Raw genomic sequence first — 16,889 nt, 5'->3', positions numbered from 1 at the left:
CTACGGGGAAGCATGGTGGTGGCAGTATCATGCTGTGGGGATGTTTTTCAGCGATAGCGACTGGGAGACTAGTCAGGATTGAGGCAAAGATGAACGGAGCAAAGTACAGAGAGATCCTTGATGAAAACCTGCTCCAGAGCACTCAGGACCTCAGACTGGGGTGAAGGTTCACCTTTCCACAGGACAACGACCCTAAGCACACAGCCAAGACAACGCAGGAGTGGCTTCAGGACAAATCTCTAAATGTACTTGAGTGGCACAGCCAGAGCCCGGGCTTGAACCCGATCAAACATCTCTGAAGAGACCTCAAAATTGCTGTGCAGCATCGCACCCCATCCAACCTGACAGAGCTTTAGAGGATCTGCAGAGAAGAATGGGAGAAACTCCCCAAATACAGGTGTGCCAAGCTTGTAGAGTCATACCCAAGAAGACTCAAGGCTGTAATCGCTTCCAAAGGTTATTTGGGGTTTTGGGGGGGTTACTTGGATGGTTGGTGGCCTGGCAATTGGGGATAGGTCGCTGGTTCGGGTCCCAGATTTGACTTGTTGGGAGATCTGTCAACGTGCCCTTGGTTGCTCCTGTGGGTCACACTGGATGGGAGTCTGCTAGATGAATGTAATGTAAATGTTGAGTGGCTTCACTGCAGGTAGATTGTATGTTTTAACATAAAACAAATATATTATATTCCAACATTTACTGACACCATATTTAACGGGTGTTGAGCAAATGTATATAAAAAAAAACGAGAGTGCTCTGAAATCGTAGAAGATAGCCAGATCGAATTTCTCAGCTACGTCTATAAACAGTTGTCGCAGTGACATCCTATTGAAATGGTTTCTTGCATAGTTTAGTCTTTTGTTAAGACATGTAGCTAGCTAGTTAGGTAAACAATTAACCATAATCCCAACTCGTGACGCTATTACCCTGCAGGAATCTGCAGTTAGCTAACCACCAGGTTCAATGTTAGCAAACTAAGATTGGGCTATAAGTAGCAAAGTAAATGGCTCTGAGATACGAATAATATTACTACACAGATCATACAGGTAACATTAGCTAGCTAGCTAACAGTACGCATTAACTTGAAATGAAAATGAATTTCTGTCAAAATTAGAAACGTGTAATATCTGAAAATGTAGCTAGTTAGACTATCTTACATGGAATGGACGCTTCTCCATGTCATGGTTGCCCTTAATTAGTTTGAGGAAGTAATCTGGAGACAGGTGTTTTTTCCATCTCCTTAGTCATCATACTCTAATTCCACTGATTTCGAAACTCGGTCTTCCAGAAAGGGGAGAGCAACACTTATGCAGTTCTACCGCGTTAGACAGGATTACCTACACATACTGACCAGCTCAAATAGACAGAAGCATGCTACATGGCAGACCAATACGAACTCATCTCTCGGTATGTCCAGCCCACTCACTGCTGTCTTTTTCTGTGGCTAAACCAACTAGGCTCGTAATTTAACAATTGCATTAGTATTTACAGATGGCATACACGTATGTTATTAAGGCGCATGAAAGTTCACATGTTCCAGAAGGCATTTCTGCCAAAGAACAAATTTTAATTTAAACAAGTTTACACTCAAATGGCTCTCTTGTGAAGTAGTGACGCGCAACATACGCCTAGTTTCCTGAAATGAGTCACATATGGAAGACTGCATAGTTGGGTTTTATTATAGTGTTATAATAAAGGGGGATGAATGTAGCCTAGATCATATTCACGTGTATCCATGTGTATGTCAATGATTGGCACATCGAGTCAAGGTGCAGTTTACATTGTCTGTGTTCCAAATGGCACCCTATTCCCTATGGGCCCTGGTCTCTGTGTTCCAAATGGCACCCTATTTCCTATGGGCCCTGGTCAAAAGAAGTGCACTGTAGAAAATAGGGTGCCATTTGGGACATATCCCATTGTTTTTGCGGAACCAATTTGAACCAATAATAGCAGGCACAATAGTGTGATTTGCACTCATCCGAATTGTATGGAACATGTGATATGCAGTCATTGTAATGTAATTACATTGTAAAGATGCCTTTATGTGGCAATAGCAATCTCATGGTTCTTGATTGAAATGGCTGTTGCATTTTCATTTCCCAGTCGAGATATAATTTCAAACTCCGATTGGCACAGCATGGCAAATGCCAGCTTTAGAACACAGTGCCAATTTCAAGCTGTGGCTGTAGGAGCGATTTTGGAAGGGTGGCAATCGTATTATATTGTTCAGGTTTAGCCATTTTAAAGTACTTCTGTGACTAAAGCCAGCGTGAATGTCAACACATCAAATTCAAACTAGTACCATAGCGGTGCAGGCACCTGTTATTTCATTTTTTAAATTTAACCTTTATTTAACTAGGCAAGTCAGTTAAGAACAACTTCTTATTTACAATGACGCCTACCAAAAGGCAAAAGGCCTCCTGCAGGGAAGGGGGTTGGGATTAAAAATACAACAATATAGGACAAAACACACATCACGACAAGAGAGACACCACAATACTACATAAAAAGAGACCTAAGACAACAACATAGCATGGCAGCAACATATGACAACACAGCATGGTAGCAACACAACATGACAACACAGTAGCAACACAACATGGCAGCAGCACAAAACATGGTACAAACATTATTGAGCACAGACAACAGCACATTGGGCAAGAAGGTAGAGACAACAACACATCACTGGAAGCAGCCACAACTGTCAGTAAGGGTGTCCATGATTGAGTCTTTGATAGAAGAGATGGAGATACAACTTTTTAGACAGCCTATAGGCCTATGTAGATTTTAATGTGTTGTTAAAGCAACTTGCCAGATGTGTGTGATATGATAATATAAGGTTATTAATGGGTGAGTCACCTAAATTAGCTAAATAGACATTAATATAGGCTATGCATATATTTTCTCTATGCTCAAAAATAGACCTTTAGACAACCAGCTAATTGAAATCTGAGGCTGACACGTCGTTGCGCCCTATATAGGTTCCACATACACCTACTTGTATCTACCTGTGAATTTTAATTTAGCCCGTCAGGTGATGCCCAAAGTATGTTAATGCATTAACTCTGCATGTTTTCCATAAATGTATGTCCTGATGACAAATGTATGGGGTCAGATTCAGGCGTTCAACCTTTTGGCAGATACACTCCCCTCCATATGTATTTGGACAGTGACGCTGCATTTTTTAAGTTGGCTCTATACCCTTTTAGATTTGCTATAGAATGTCTCATTTTAGGTGACAGTACAGAACGTCAGCATTTATTTAAGGGGATTGTCATACATATCAGTTTTACCGTTTAGAAATGAAAGCACTTTATGTATCTAGTTCACCGATTTGAAGAAGTCAGAAGTATTTGGACAAATTCACTTGTAGTGTATTCAAGTAGTCAGTTGTAGGCATTTGCGGCTTGTTTTGGTTGTGTTTCGGATTATTTTTGGCCCAATAGGAACCGAATGGTGAATAATGTCTTGTGTCATTTTGGAGTCTGTGTACACCCTTCCCCACCCATGCCTATGCCCCTGATGTGGATGTTACCATGATTATGGATAATCATGAATTAATTGTGAATAATGATGAGTGAGAAGGTTACAGAGGCACAAAGTTTATACCACCTAAAAAATACTAACCTCCCCTGTAATGGTGAGAAGTTACCATGTTTTGTTCTAGTCTCTGAATGGCATCTCACTCATCACTATTCATGATTCATTAATGATTTTTCTTAATCATGACATTATCAGGATTCATTTCGAAGTGTTCAGAAACATCTACTCAGAAAGAAAATGACTCCAGTCATCACTCAACATGCAGTTACAGTACTATTGGACAACCAAAACAAACTGCATATGCATCCAATGAGCTTGATGTAGTCATTGCTTGCCAGGAATATGGGACCAAATACTAAACTTTGCACTACTTTTATAAACTAGAAGTGAATTTGTCCAAATACTTTTGACTTCTTCACATGGGGGGGACTAGATACATAAAGTGCTTTCCTTTCTAAACTGTAAAACAGATACAGTGGGGAGAACAAGTATTTGATACACTGCCGATTTTGCAGGTTTTCCTACTTACAAAGCATGTAGAGGTCTGTAATTTTTATCATAGGTACACTTCAACTGTGAGAGACGGAATCTAAAACAAAAATCCAGAAAATCACATTGTATGATTTTTAAGTAATTAATTTGCATTTTATTGCATGACATAAGTATTTGATCACCTACCAACCAGTAAGAATTCCGGCTCTCACAGACCTGTAAGTTTTTCTTTAAGAAGCCCTCCTGTTCTCCACTCATTACCTGTATTAACTGCACCTGTTTGAACTTGTTACCTGTATAAAAGACACCTGTCCATACACTCAATCAAACAGACTCCAACCTCTCCACAATGGCCAAGACCAGAGAGCTGTGTAAGGACATCAGGGATAAAATTGTAGACCTGCACAAGGCTGGGACGGGCTACAGGACAATAGGCAAGCAGCTTGGTGAGAAGGCAACAACTGTTGGCGCAATTATTTTGAAAATGGAAGAAGTTCAAGATGACGGTCAATCACCCTCGGTCTGGGGCTCCATGCAAGATCTCACCTCGTGGGGCATCAATGATCATGAGGAAGGTGAGGGATCAGCCCAGAACTACACGGGCAGGACCTGGTCAATGACCTGAAGAGAGCTGGGACCACAGTCTCAAAGAAAACCATTAGTAACACACTACGCCGTCATGGATTAAAATCCTGCAGCGCACGCAAGGTCCCCCTGCTCAAGCCAGCGCATGTCCAGGCCCGTCTGAAGTTTGCCAATGACCATCTGGATGATCCAGAGGAGGAATGGGAGAAGGTCATGTGGTCTGTTGAGACAAAAATAGAGCTTTTTGGTCTAAACTCCACTCGCCGTGTTTGGAGGAAGAAGAAGGATGAGTACAACCCCAAGATCACCATCCCAACCGTGAAGCATGGAGGTGGAAACATCATTCTTTGGGGATGCTTTTCTGTAAAGGGGACAGGACGACTGCACCGTATTGAGGGGAGGATGGATGGGGCCATGTATCGCGAGATCTTGGCCAACAACCTCCTTCCCTCAGTAAGAGCATTGAAGATGGGTCGTGGCTGGGTCTTCCAGCATGACAACGACCCGAAACACACAGCCAGGGCAACTAAGGAGTGGCTCCATAAGAAGCATCTCAAGGTCCTGGAGTGGCCTAGCCAGTCTCCAGACCTGAACCCAATAGAAAATCTTTGGAGGGAGCTGAAAGTCCGTATTGCCCAGCGACAGCCCCGAAACCTGAAGGATCTGGAGAAGGTCTGTATGGAGGAGTGGGCCAAAATCCCTGCTGCAGTGTGTGCAAACCTGGTCAAGAACTACAGGAAACGTATGATCTCTGTAATTGCAAACAAAGGTTTCTGTACCAAATATTAAGTTCTGCTTTTCTGATGTATCAAATACTTATGTCATGCAATAAAATGCAAATTAATTACTTAAAAATCATACAATGTGATTTTCTGGATTTTTGTTTTAGATTCCGTCTCTCACAGTTGAAGTGTACCTATGATAAAAATTACAGACCTCTACATGCTTTGTAAGTAGGAAAACCTGCAAAATCGGCAGTGTATCAAATACTTGTTCTCCCCACTGTATGTATGCAAATACCTTAAAACAAAAGGTGACATTCTATACTATCGCCTATACTATTTCCCCAAAGACATATGGAGGGATGGGCAATTCCACGGTGAAGAATAGTGCAGATGCAAAATTTGGTAACATAATGATAGTTTGTGCTGTTTGTGTCGTTACCAAACTTTGCATCTGCACCGTTCTTAAAGTAAATGTTTTTTTGTAAACATTTTTGTGGAAATTGTTCAAATTAGTCCTTGTGCATATGGTATGGTTTGTTTAACTTTGCAATCATTTGTTTTTGTTTGACATACATTTTAAAGTGAAAAATCTGAGTCTCACTGATACAGACGTTAGTTCAACGTCTAATTTTGAATTACATTTGGTTGAGTTGTCAACTAATGTGAATTAAACGTGAAATCAACAACAAATACATTCACTTTGTCATTGGATTTAAAAGTCGGGTGAAAAAATACGAACTTCCATAACGATGATGACTTTTTTCAAATCCAATCTGTTTTCCACGTCGATTCAACGTCATTACATTGCATTTTTTGGTTGAAATTGCATGGAAACAACGTTGATTCAGTTAGTTTTGCCCAGTGGGATGCATCAACAACGGAACATAATAGGCCTATCAAGTTTAAATATTATCGTTGTTACTGTTACACGGAGACTACGCGTGCTAACTGGTTAGATATAGACAACAAGGCCTGTGCGTTTGTTCTCGCGTCCAGTCTTTCTCCTTGTTTATAGCTTGCCCTAGCCGTTTCCATAACACGCATACCGGTGGTACACAGATTACTTTACGCTTTCCTAAATAAAAAAAATAAACAACACAGGCATAACCATAATCGTTATCAGTCCATGTAGACTTTGCGCATCCTCCACTTGTCCCATATCCAGCGTTTCAGAGTCACAATTTGGCAACGACACGCATAAAAAACGCGCTGTCAATCTACTAGCAGGATGCAGTCTCAACCGAGATAATGCGCGTGCACACGAGAGCGAGTCCGTTGATTTGACAGCCCTTTGAATGTGCCACACAACTCACTATATTGCAACGCACTCACTATTCCACGGAGCTGCGCACAATCAGCACCTGTCTTCTCTGTGGCTGTGGCTTCAGCGGTGGGAGTGGTCATTATTTGGCAGGGAGCGGCGGTAGAATTTCCTAGACACCGACAGCCGCGCTTGCCGTCCACCCATTCAGATTCAGCACTATTCTGAAGGAAAGCGCACGGATTTAGGCGATTCAGCCGAAGGAACGAGCCCGAGAAGGCAGTATCTTTTAGGAATACACAGTAAAACAATACATTATACATCTTTAGTTGAAATACAAGAGCTGTCATCAAACCAGGTAAGCTTTGAAGACAGCCACTAGCCGGTTTTTGCTAGCAATATTGTAACGCTGTCTCGCTGCTGGGTCAGACGCTACACGGTTGAAGGCGAGGTTCACGCATCCTAGTCAATTTCTCTATTTCAATTAATATTCTAATTATAATGCATCCATTTTAAACAACGTTTAATACCTCTATGATATGTATGGTTATTTTTCCCGGCATTGCTGGATAATTAATGATAGCTCAACCGTTCTCTAAGTGGGTACCGTACCCTCCAACAAGCAGTGGTGAAGCCTGCATGCGCGCTGTCAGCACGAGCCTCTGTCGGGCGAGTCGCGAGACCTGGCCAGTGTAGCATGTTAGCTTGATAGCAGCTAAGCTACCACACAGAAATTGGCTGTGTTTTATTCTAGGGTTTTATTCTGGGTCTTCCGCCGGAATACAACATGGGTTCGTGTAGCCTCGAGTGGCTTTGTGTTGATTGGTAGCTGAAATGATGGAATTACTCGTTATTTTAGTTATTCCTTTTCCAATCTGAATCTTTTAGGCTGGAGCCCCATGTCGGTGCGCATCCTATATTTTCATCCCAACCATCCGGATAATGCATCCGTTATTCTTTGTCTCAGTTAGGCTGTACTATTAGGCTACTCGTTGTCTGAATATATCACATAGGGGCAGGCACAGACATCTTAATATATGATGTGTGGCTTAATTTAATCCTCTATTTTTAATACCACAACAGTAGTGCTGTTCAACATTTCTCGCGGAATCATTTTGAATTAGTTACTTGTCTGTTTTCAGGTGGGCTACCAGGCAGGTTTAAAATTAGTATTAGTAGTGTAGTGCACAGTTGTCGTTTTTTTTTAACAAACACATTTTTCACATTTGTTTTGTATTTATTGTTGAATTATTGACAGTCGGTTAGAGAATGAAGTTCGTGACTCAGGTAAGCAGCCAATTGCAAGTCTTGTTTTTGCCCTTGCACCTAACATAAAACGGTGTTGAAAGCTGTTCAATGAAAGCGTTCGTAGCATGTAAGCGCCAAAGCTCATACAATACAAATGCAGGGCTGTAGTACTTTTCTTTATCTACAGTTAGATGGTCAACACGTTTGTAATTGTTCGAAAAACACCCCAATACTAAAATAGGTCCGTGGCTTTGTTTGTGCACAACCTCATTCCTCCGGGCAAGAAGTGGTGCCTGTCCAATAATAAGCCAGTAGTGGTGAATGGCTGACTGCTCAAAAGCAAAGTGTTAGTGTGTGTAGACCTATGTGTCTGCATGTTTATTGAATTATAGTCCCATACAGTAATGGCTGGGTAATGATTCGGTGTGTGGTTTGTGGATAACACACACACGCAAACATCAACACACACACATTCTGTTCCTGTAACCGGAGCTGGGCCTGGCATCTCAGAGAGCTCCAGGGGTCACGGAGTGGCCGCATTTAGAACTTGAACTTTTGATTGCTGCCCAGGCATGCAGGGAGGACACTCACAGAGAGTATATATGGCTCACTCTGTGTTTTCTTCACAATTGTTTTCTTCAGTGACAGTGCTTTGTCGTTTGTGTGTGTGTGTGTGTGGACTGTGTAAGGAATAGGGTACCATTTGAGACACAGTCATAGTGTTTGGGTCGAGTTATCGTGCTGCAGTCTTACTAGTTCCTTGTTGTGTTGTCCTGGAACTCTGGAGAGCTGTTATAGGCTATAGGCCATAGATACACAATCAATAACAGTTCAATAGGATTGCATTTTGTGGCTGTGGGGTGGGGGCCATATTGGCAGGACACCTTGGAGCCTGTTAGTGGTCGTTAGCTACAGCTGGAAGGCTTCATGGTAGCCATGGAAGCCCTGTAGCCTGGGACAGAAATGCAGGTTGAACTAAGGTTTTGTGAATTAGGCACCAAACGGAAGCAAACAGACTGATACAGAGAGGGACTACAAGGATTTGTCCGAATAGAAACACACATTTTCCCTGCATTCAGTCTGTCACTCCAAAGGAGTACGGTTTCAAGGTTTTGAGGCTCTGCATTGGGGAATGGCCTATCTATGCTAAGGTAAGAAAAACACACACCATAGGATGACTTAGGGTTGGTCATCTTATGTGAAAATACCTAAAGGCTATAGGATGGATCAAGACTTTGACTTGTGCCACATCGACGGTAATTCTTGACCACAATGATTAATGTTGCCATGTATATAATACAACGTGGAAGGTTATTAAAAAGAAAGGAGGACCAAGGCACTCTTCATATAATTAATTTAAATGCTTTTATTAGTATGGCATGTTCAATAGAAACAAAGTTTTTTAAAAACCGACGCGTTTCGGCTGCATTCCTCCTCTTTCTACTAGTGGAAGGTTATTGCTCTGACAACTTTGATCCCTTGGTTGTTTTCATGGAGGATTGGTCAAATATTTCCGTTGATAGCGACAACAATGTTTTGTCCTCACATTTGTCTTTGATGGAGACATTAGGATGTATGAGACATGACTCAGTATTTGTTGTAATATTCTGTATGAGTAGTATTACATGTGATTCAGGCCCTCTGAAAGCAGTTGGACGTTTTGGATGATGATGCATTTAAAAGTCACAATAACCTAGACGACTTTTGTTCAGTTCTGGCTGACATGTTGTTTGTTTAGCTGTCCAAAGTAGTGACTACATGGGTGACGCCATAGAGATGCCCCGCAAACCCTGGTTCAAATAGTATTCGTAGGAGATCAAATACTTTAGCTGGGCTTGATTGAGCTTGACTGGTGCACTGGAACCAATGGAATAGTGCCCAAAGTCCCAAACCCCGCCCGTCTGGCACTCAAGGCAGGCTCAATCAAACGCTCAAAGTATTTACAAGAAAACAAATGCTAGTTGAACCCAGGTGGTCTGAGGATCCAGTGATATGGTGGGAAGTTTAGTTTCAGCAGCCAGCAGTCAGTGCACTGCTCCTAGAGAGAGTGAGCGCATTGCACTTAGCTGCATTCTCACCAGCTTTCAATCAGCCAAAGACCACACCCAACAGTATGCCGGCGTCTCCATAGACTCAGTTGCTTAGTATCTATCAATCAATCAAATGTATTTATAAAGTCCTTTTTACATCAGCCGATGTCACAAAGTGCTAGACGTGCAGCTGCCATGTTAGTTTCCCCTCTAGTAGCCTCCTAGGCAGACGCCATGTTTGGAAAAAAGCACTCAATCATATTCTTCACAGGGTAGTTAAAAAACTAGCATACTACTGTTTAGTACAGTTAAGTACTGCGTACTTGAATTAAGAACAGTGTAACTATGTAATTAGGGAATGAGCCCTTTATTGTGTTTTACCGTAATTGGCAATATGAATTAGTTTTGAGTGTCCAGTTGATAAATTGGCCATTGGGAAATCTTTTAAATCACCAAAGCGTGGAAAGAGCGAACCAATGTTGTTAAAAGGTAAAATGATGTGTGATAAAGTTGTTATCGGCTCAATTAAAAAAGGCACAGGCCGGGGACGTGAGGGAGTTAGCTAATGGACTACAAGATCGAGGAGTTATTTTAGCAAGCGAACTCTGAGTGCGAAGACACCTTTGTTCATCATTGTCCAACAGACAAGGCTTATTTCTCAAGGCAGACTTGCTGCAGGGCATTTTAAAGGCTCTTTTAAGACCTTTTCATATAACATTTCTTATTAATTCCCCTCGCAGACTTCCAAGGAAGATGATGTCCTCCAAGTCGAGATATTGATCTTGACAAGATTGAACTGTTAATGGGTTCTTTGCCGTTCGTGAAGGTCCTATAAATTGTGAGTGGGCCTCGACTGACACAGATTAACCCCCTTGGTTCGTTCACTCACTGACAGTGCAGTCGGTGGGTGATGATAGCTGGTTCTCAACCACAACTTAGTTATCCACTTTGATGTTCAGGGTACTTGATCTGTGTCAAGTGTACACTTTTCACCTTGGCACCTTCTCCCCTCCCTCAAGTGACTACTGGATTTTCTCTATCGCTTTCCATCTACAGAATCTATTCTGAGATTATGGTTGAGTCCCACATGGCACCCCATTCCCTTTATAGTGCACTACTTTTTACCAGGGCCCGGTAGCAGAAGGGTACTACTAGTAGTGCACTGTATAGCGCATAAGGTATTATTTGAGATGCAGACAATTACTTGAATACCCAGTCAGACTAGCAGGGTGCTCGGCTGCCCTTAGTATGTTCTAGGTTATCAAATGGCAATATTTTTGTCAAAACCCACTGGCTGTGTTCTGATATCCAGTATGAACCTAGCATTGGGCGTGCATTTTAGTGGCACTAGTATGGATCTTAGTGACTTGTCTGACTCCTAATGTTGTCTAGCATGGCATGGCCTCTCGGTAGGAGCATGGAGCCATAGATGTGACAGGGTCTTAGGCTTATAGCGTATCAGCTCGCCTGCATTATGGAAATGGACTATCAATCATTAGCTTTGCCTCATCTACCAGGCTTTTGAGGTCTGATTTGACAGCATCTTCTTTAGGCTTCGCATGGCCCGGTATCGAGGAGCCCCTCTTCCCTTTGGCTTGGTGGTATTGTGGTCATTTTGATGTTCTCCAAAGGCAAGGAGATGAAAGAGCAGTGATCAGAAGGGACGGCGTTGGCTTTCTCCTGCCTGCGTGATGTCTTTTAACTATTGTAGTAGGCCTAGTAGTCTACCATGCATCAAAAATAGGCTACTTGTCACCATCGACAGCAGCTTTTTTTTCAACAGCTTTCTTTCTATACAGGACCGGGCTCTCCGTCTTGAAGGAGCACCATCTGTATTTCCTCGTGTTTCTATTTGTGGTGGAAACAGGAAACTCTTTCCTCTTTGAAGGGGATCCTCTTTGGAGAACGACAGGGGCCTAGAGGTTAGAGAGGCAGACCAGCAGCCGGAAGGTCAAGCCCCGAGCCGGGCAACACAAAAGTGAGAATGGAACTGAACGGGCAGCTGGAAGGCTGCTGGTCTCTGATCCCAATTACCAGCTCCTGCCGTTGTGCCCTTGAGAAAGGCACTTAACCCCCCACAATTGCTGCTGCTGACCCTGTGCCTCTCAACGTGTGTGTGTGTGTTCTGCCTTTCCCAACACCGCCAGATACACATTTCCATTTGAACCAAAAGTTCTATTCTATTCTATTCTTCTAGCTACACAAAGGATAGACTGCACATCTGAATTTAGCTGCTACAGTATATCCTAGCCTGTAGACAGTACTCCGTTCGTATGTGTCAAGCATGTCACAGTAGGAGTGCTGATCTTGGATCAGGTCCCCCTTTTCCATGTAACCTTATCCATTTGTGTTGTAGAGAGAGGAAGATTGAGGGAGTGAGAAATAGAGCGAGAGAGAGAGAGAATGGGAGAGGGAGAAGTTATTATCATGCAAAGTTATTTTTGCTCCCATTACTTCACCTGCCATGGTGATGCCTACATCTAAATAGCCCCTATTCCCTAAACAGTGCACTATGTTTGACCAGTGCACTATATAGGGAATAGGGTGCCATTTGGGATATATCCCATGGTCACTACCAATCCTTCTTAGGACCAGAGTGGCCCAGTACTGACCTGTGTGATGTGTGGGAGAAGTTGAAGCACAGAAGGGAATAGAACATGTTTGTTTTGCATCTCTATCATCTGAAGGCCCACCAGGGGCTAATTAGTTTAAACTAATACAGTACTGACTCTTTCTTAGTACAAGCCCTCTCTTCCATGTATCCGTGGAATACCAGATTAACTGACACATCCAAACTCACTCACTCACTCACTCACTCACTCACTCACTCACTCACTCACTCACTCACTCACTCACTCACTCACTCACTCACTCACTCACTCACTCACTCACTCACTCACTCACTCACTCACTCACTCACTCTATCACTCACTCACTCACTCACTCGCTCTCTTTCTCTCTCCAGTGCCTGTCTGTTATTCACCTACTATAGGAATACAAATAGATACCCTGACCTTTTAAAAGCAGACTTTCGTGACTAAACCTTGCTGGCTAGATCTAGGCCTAGAAAGTCAACAAGGTCTTTCTATGATTTACAGAAGACTAAGTAGAGCTGGGTCATGGTCACTTTTTCTTTCTGATGTCTCACAAACAGCATTCACAGAACAATCATTCAGCATAAGTCTGAATCTCAAATTGTACGCCAGCTACTTTTCACCAGGGCCCACAGAGCTATATAGGAAATGGGATGCCGTTTGGGGACACACTTTCTCACTATGCTAATCCCTTTGAGGCTCAGTCACTTCTCTGAGCATCTCCACTCTCTCTCTCTCTCTCTCTCCCTCCCCCCTCTCTCTCGCTCTCAATTCAATTCAAAGGGTCATATTGGCATCTCTCTCCCTCCTTCCCTCTCCCCCTCTCTCTCTCTCTCTGCTGTTCCCTTTATCTGCCCTGTACCTGGGAACGCCTTGTTGTTCTTTTGATTCCATCTGAGGCAAATCTCCCTGTAGGGCTCAGAAGCAGGCAGTGTTGTCTACCCGCCCCACACCCCCTCCCATTGTCCATCCTGCCTGCTGCAGCGGCACGGTCTCTAGACACACACATACGCAATGACTGCCACACACCCACACACAATTGCAGACACACACACACACACACACACACACACACACACACACACACACACACACACACACACACACACACACACACACACACACACACACACACACACACACACACACACACACACACACACTATAGATCAGGGTCCAGTGTGGCCCCCCAGTACCGGCTCAGCTCTCAGCTCGTCTCCCGCAGTGTGCAGGCCCTAGTGTCTTTGTGCATTAACTTCTCCATTGTTTACGACAGGATATTTTTTTCTCTCCCTTTTTTAACCCTGACTATGCTATCTTTTTTTGAGTTGATATATTCAGCACCCCCAAGGAAATATTGCGTCAGAAGCCCTTATTCACTACTGACTGCACAGACACACAAAGGCCAGCATATGCTCACATTAGAGCTGTACCGTGTCTGTCAATCACTCACTATTGTCCTTTTTTCCCTGTATAGGTGACTGCTGGATCATGTGTCTTGCAGTATGACATAGTATCAGCTATGGCCGAATAATTAGGGCCGATTTCAAGTTTTCATAACAATCGGAAATCGGTATTTTGGGACACCGATTTGGCCGATTTATTTTGTTATTATTATTGTTTTTTTTACACCTTTATTTAATCTTTATTTAACTAGGCAAGTCAGTTAAGAACACATTTTTATTTTCAATGACGGCCTAGGAACGGTGGGTTAACTGCCTCGTTCAGGGGCAGAACGACAGATTTTTAACTTGTCAGCTCGGGGGATTCAATCTTGCAACCTTACAGTCAACTAGTCCAACGCTCTAACCACCTGATTACATTGCACTCCACGAGGAGCCTGCCTGTTACGCGAATGCAGTAGAAGCCAAGGTAAGTTGCTAGCTAGCATTAAACTTATCTTATAAAAAACAATCAATCAATTAATCATAATCACTAGTTAACTACACATGGTTGATGATATTACTAGTTTATCTAGCGTGTCCTACGTTGCATATAATTGATGCGGTGCGTATCGTTGCTCCAATGTGTACCTAACCATAAATATCAATGCCTTTCTTAAAATCAATACACAGAAGTATATATTTTTAAATCTGCATATTTAGCTAAAATAAATTCCAGGTTAGCAGGCAATATTAACCAGGTGAAATTGTGTCACTTCTCTTGCGTTCATTGCACGCAGAGTCAGTGTATATGCAACAGTTTGGGCTGCCTAATTTGCCAGAACCAAATGTGCGTGGTGCCGGAACTGGTGGTACCGGGCTGGGGACACGCACCTCAAGGCTAGTGCGGGGAGCAGGAACAGGGCATACTGGACCCTGGAGGTGCACAGTAGGCCTGGTGCGTGGTGCCGGAACTGGTGGTACCGGACTGGGGACACGCACCTCAGGGCTAGTGCGGGGAGAAGGAACAGGATGTACTGGGCTGTGGAGGCGTACTGGAGATCTGGTACGTGGCGCTGGCACCGAAGAGCTGGTGCGTGGGGCTGCCACAAGAGAGCTAGTACGTAGGGCTGCCACAGGAGAGCTGGTGCGCTGAGCTGGCACAGGACGTGCAGGGCTAGGGAGGCGCACAGGAGGCCTGGTGCGTGGGGCTGGCACAGTCTTCACCAGACGGCTAGCACGCACTTCAGGACGAGTATGGAGAGCTGACTCAGGTGACATCAAATCCCCGACACGCTCCGTCGGGCGGATGTCGTGCCTCATGCACCAAACCAGCAAATCCCTAATTTCTCTCTCCTCCAATTTACCCATTAAATCCTTCACAGTCTCTGCTTCACTCACCCTGCTCACCTCCAACTCCACCCCGACTGGCTCCGGTTCCATCCTCGGCTCCTCATGGTAAGCACGGGGAGCTGGCTCAAGTCTCCTACTTGACCCAGCTACACTCCCCGTGTGCCACCCCCCAATACATTTTTGGGGCTGCCTCTCGGGCTTCCAGCCGCGCTTTCGTGCAGCCTCCTCATAACGCCGCCTCTCGGCTTTCGCTGCCTCCAGCTCTGCCTTGGGGCGGCAATATTCACCCGGCTGTACCCCGGGTCCTTTTCCATCTAATATCTCCTCCCAAGTCTATTGTTCCACAAAGCGCTGTTCCTCTCTTTCACGCTGCTTGGTCCGGTTTTGGTGGGTGATTCTGTAACGGCTGTCTTCGGGTGAAAGAGAGGAGGACCAAAATGCAGCGTGATGACAATCCATAGTTTAATAGGCTACTTAAACAACGAACAAAAACAACAAACTGACAGAAAGAACTGAAGACGCTACAGTCCCGAACTAGTGAACCACAGAACATATGAACACACGAACAGGAACAATCACCCACCAAAACACACTACAAAACAGGATACCTAAATATGGTTCCCAATCAGAGACAATGACTAACACCTGCCTCTGATTGAGAACCATATCAGGCCAAACAAGAAACCCCACATAGAAACAGACAACATAGACTATACCCACCCAACTCACGTCCTGACCAACTAAATAAAGACTAAACAAAGGAAAATAAGGTCAGAAACGTGACAATAACAAAGAACAAACAGCAAAAACATATACATGATCAAATACAAATCTTAGAATCAACTATTAAAGACTACCAGAACCCACTGGATTATCCAATTACCTTGAATGAACTACAGGACAAAATAAAAACCCTCCAACCCAAAAAGGCCTGTGGTGTTGATGGTATCCTCAATGAAATGATAAAATATACAGACAACAAATTCCAATTGGCTATACTTAAACTCTTTAACATCATCCTTATCTCTGACATCTTCCCCAATATTTGGAACCAAGGACTGATCACCCCAATCCACAAAAGTGGAGACAAATTTGACCCCAATAACTACCGTGGCATATGCGTCCACAGCAACCTTGGGTAAATCCTCTGCATTATCCTTAACAGCAGACTCGTACATTTTCTCAGTGAAAACAATGTACTGAGCAAATGTCAAATTGGCTTTTTACCAAATTACCGTACGACAGACCACGTATTCACCCTGCACACCCTAATTGACAAACAAACAAACCAAAACAAAGGCAAAGTGTTCGCACGCTGTCAGGATGGTGTATTGGAGGAGAAGTTAAGTGCAGGAGAGCAAATTATAATGAACAGGCGCACTTTATTATAGTTCCCAAAAAACGAGAGCACTACATGAAACAAACGCGCTCAAAAAATGGAACATAAAAGTAGAGCGCGTAAACTAACACCACCTAACATGAAAACAATTACACACAACACATGATGGGAAACAGAGAGTTAAATAGACTCTGTTGGAGTCTCTCTCTGCAAAAAGTCCAAATTAAAGGACTTGTGGACACAGCCATCCAGATCATCTCTTTAATGACCCCAGAAGCACCCACACATGAATAAATCACTAACACCTCTGATCGTTTTAATTGAGGATACCAAGGTTATG

At 43.5% G+C, this 16,889-nt stretch overlaps 1 protein-coding gene across 1 annotated transcript in view; it reads left to right on the top strand.

Annotated features, from left to right (window-relative positions):
• The first annotated feature begins 6,680 nt into the window (after positions 1-6,680).
• LOC139566646 (catenin alpha-2) overlaps positions 6,681-16,889 on the top strand; it is a 756,349-nt gene continuing 746,140 nt past the window's right edge. The window contains exon 1 of the mRNA XM_071387896.1: positions 6,681-6,961. The gene's annotated coding sequence lies outside the window, so the exon portion shown is untranslated. The remainder of the gene's footprint in view (positions 6,962-16,889) is intronic.

The sequence above is a fragment of the Salvelinus alpinus genome, chromosome 39, assembly GCF_045679555.1.
Source record: "Salvelinus alpinus chromosome 39, SLU_Salpinus.1, whole genome shotgun sequence".
NCBI lineage: Eukaryota > Metazoa > Chordata > Actinopteri > Salmoniformes > Salmonidae > Salvelinus > Salvelinus alpinus.
This window is presented reverse-complemented; position numbering and strand designations above follow the sequence as displayed.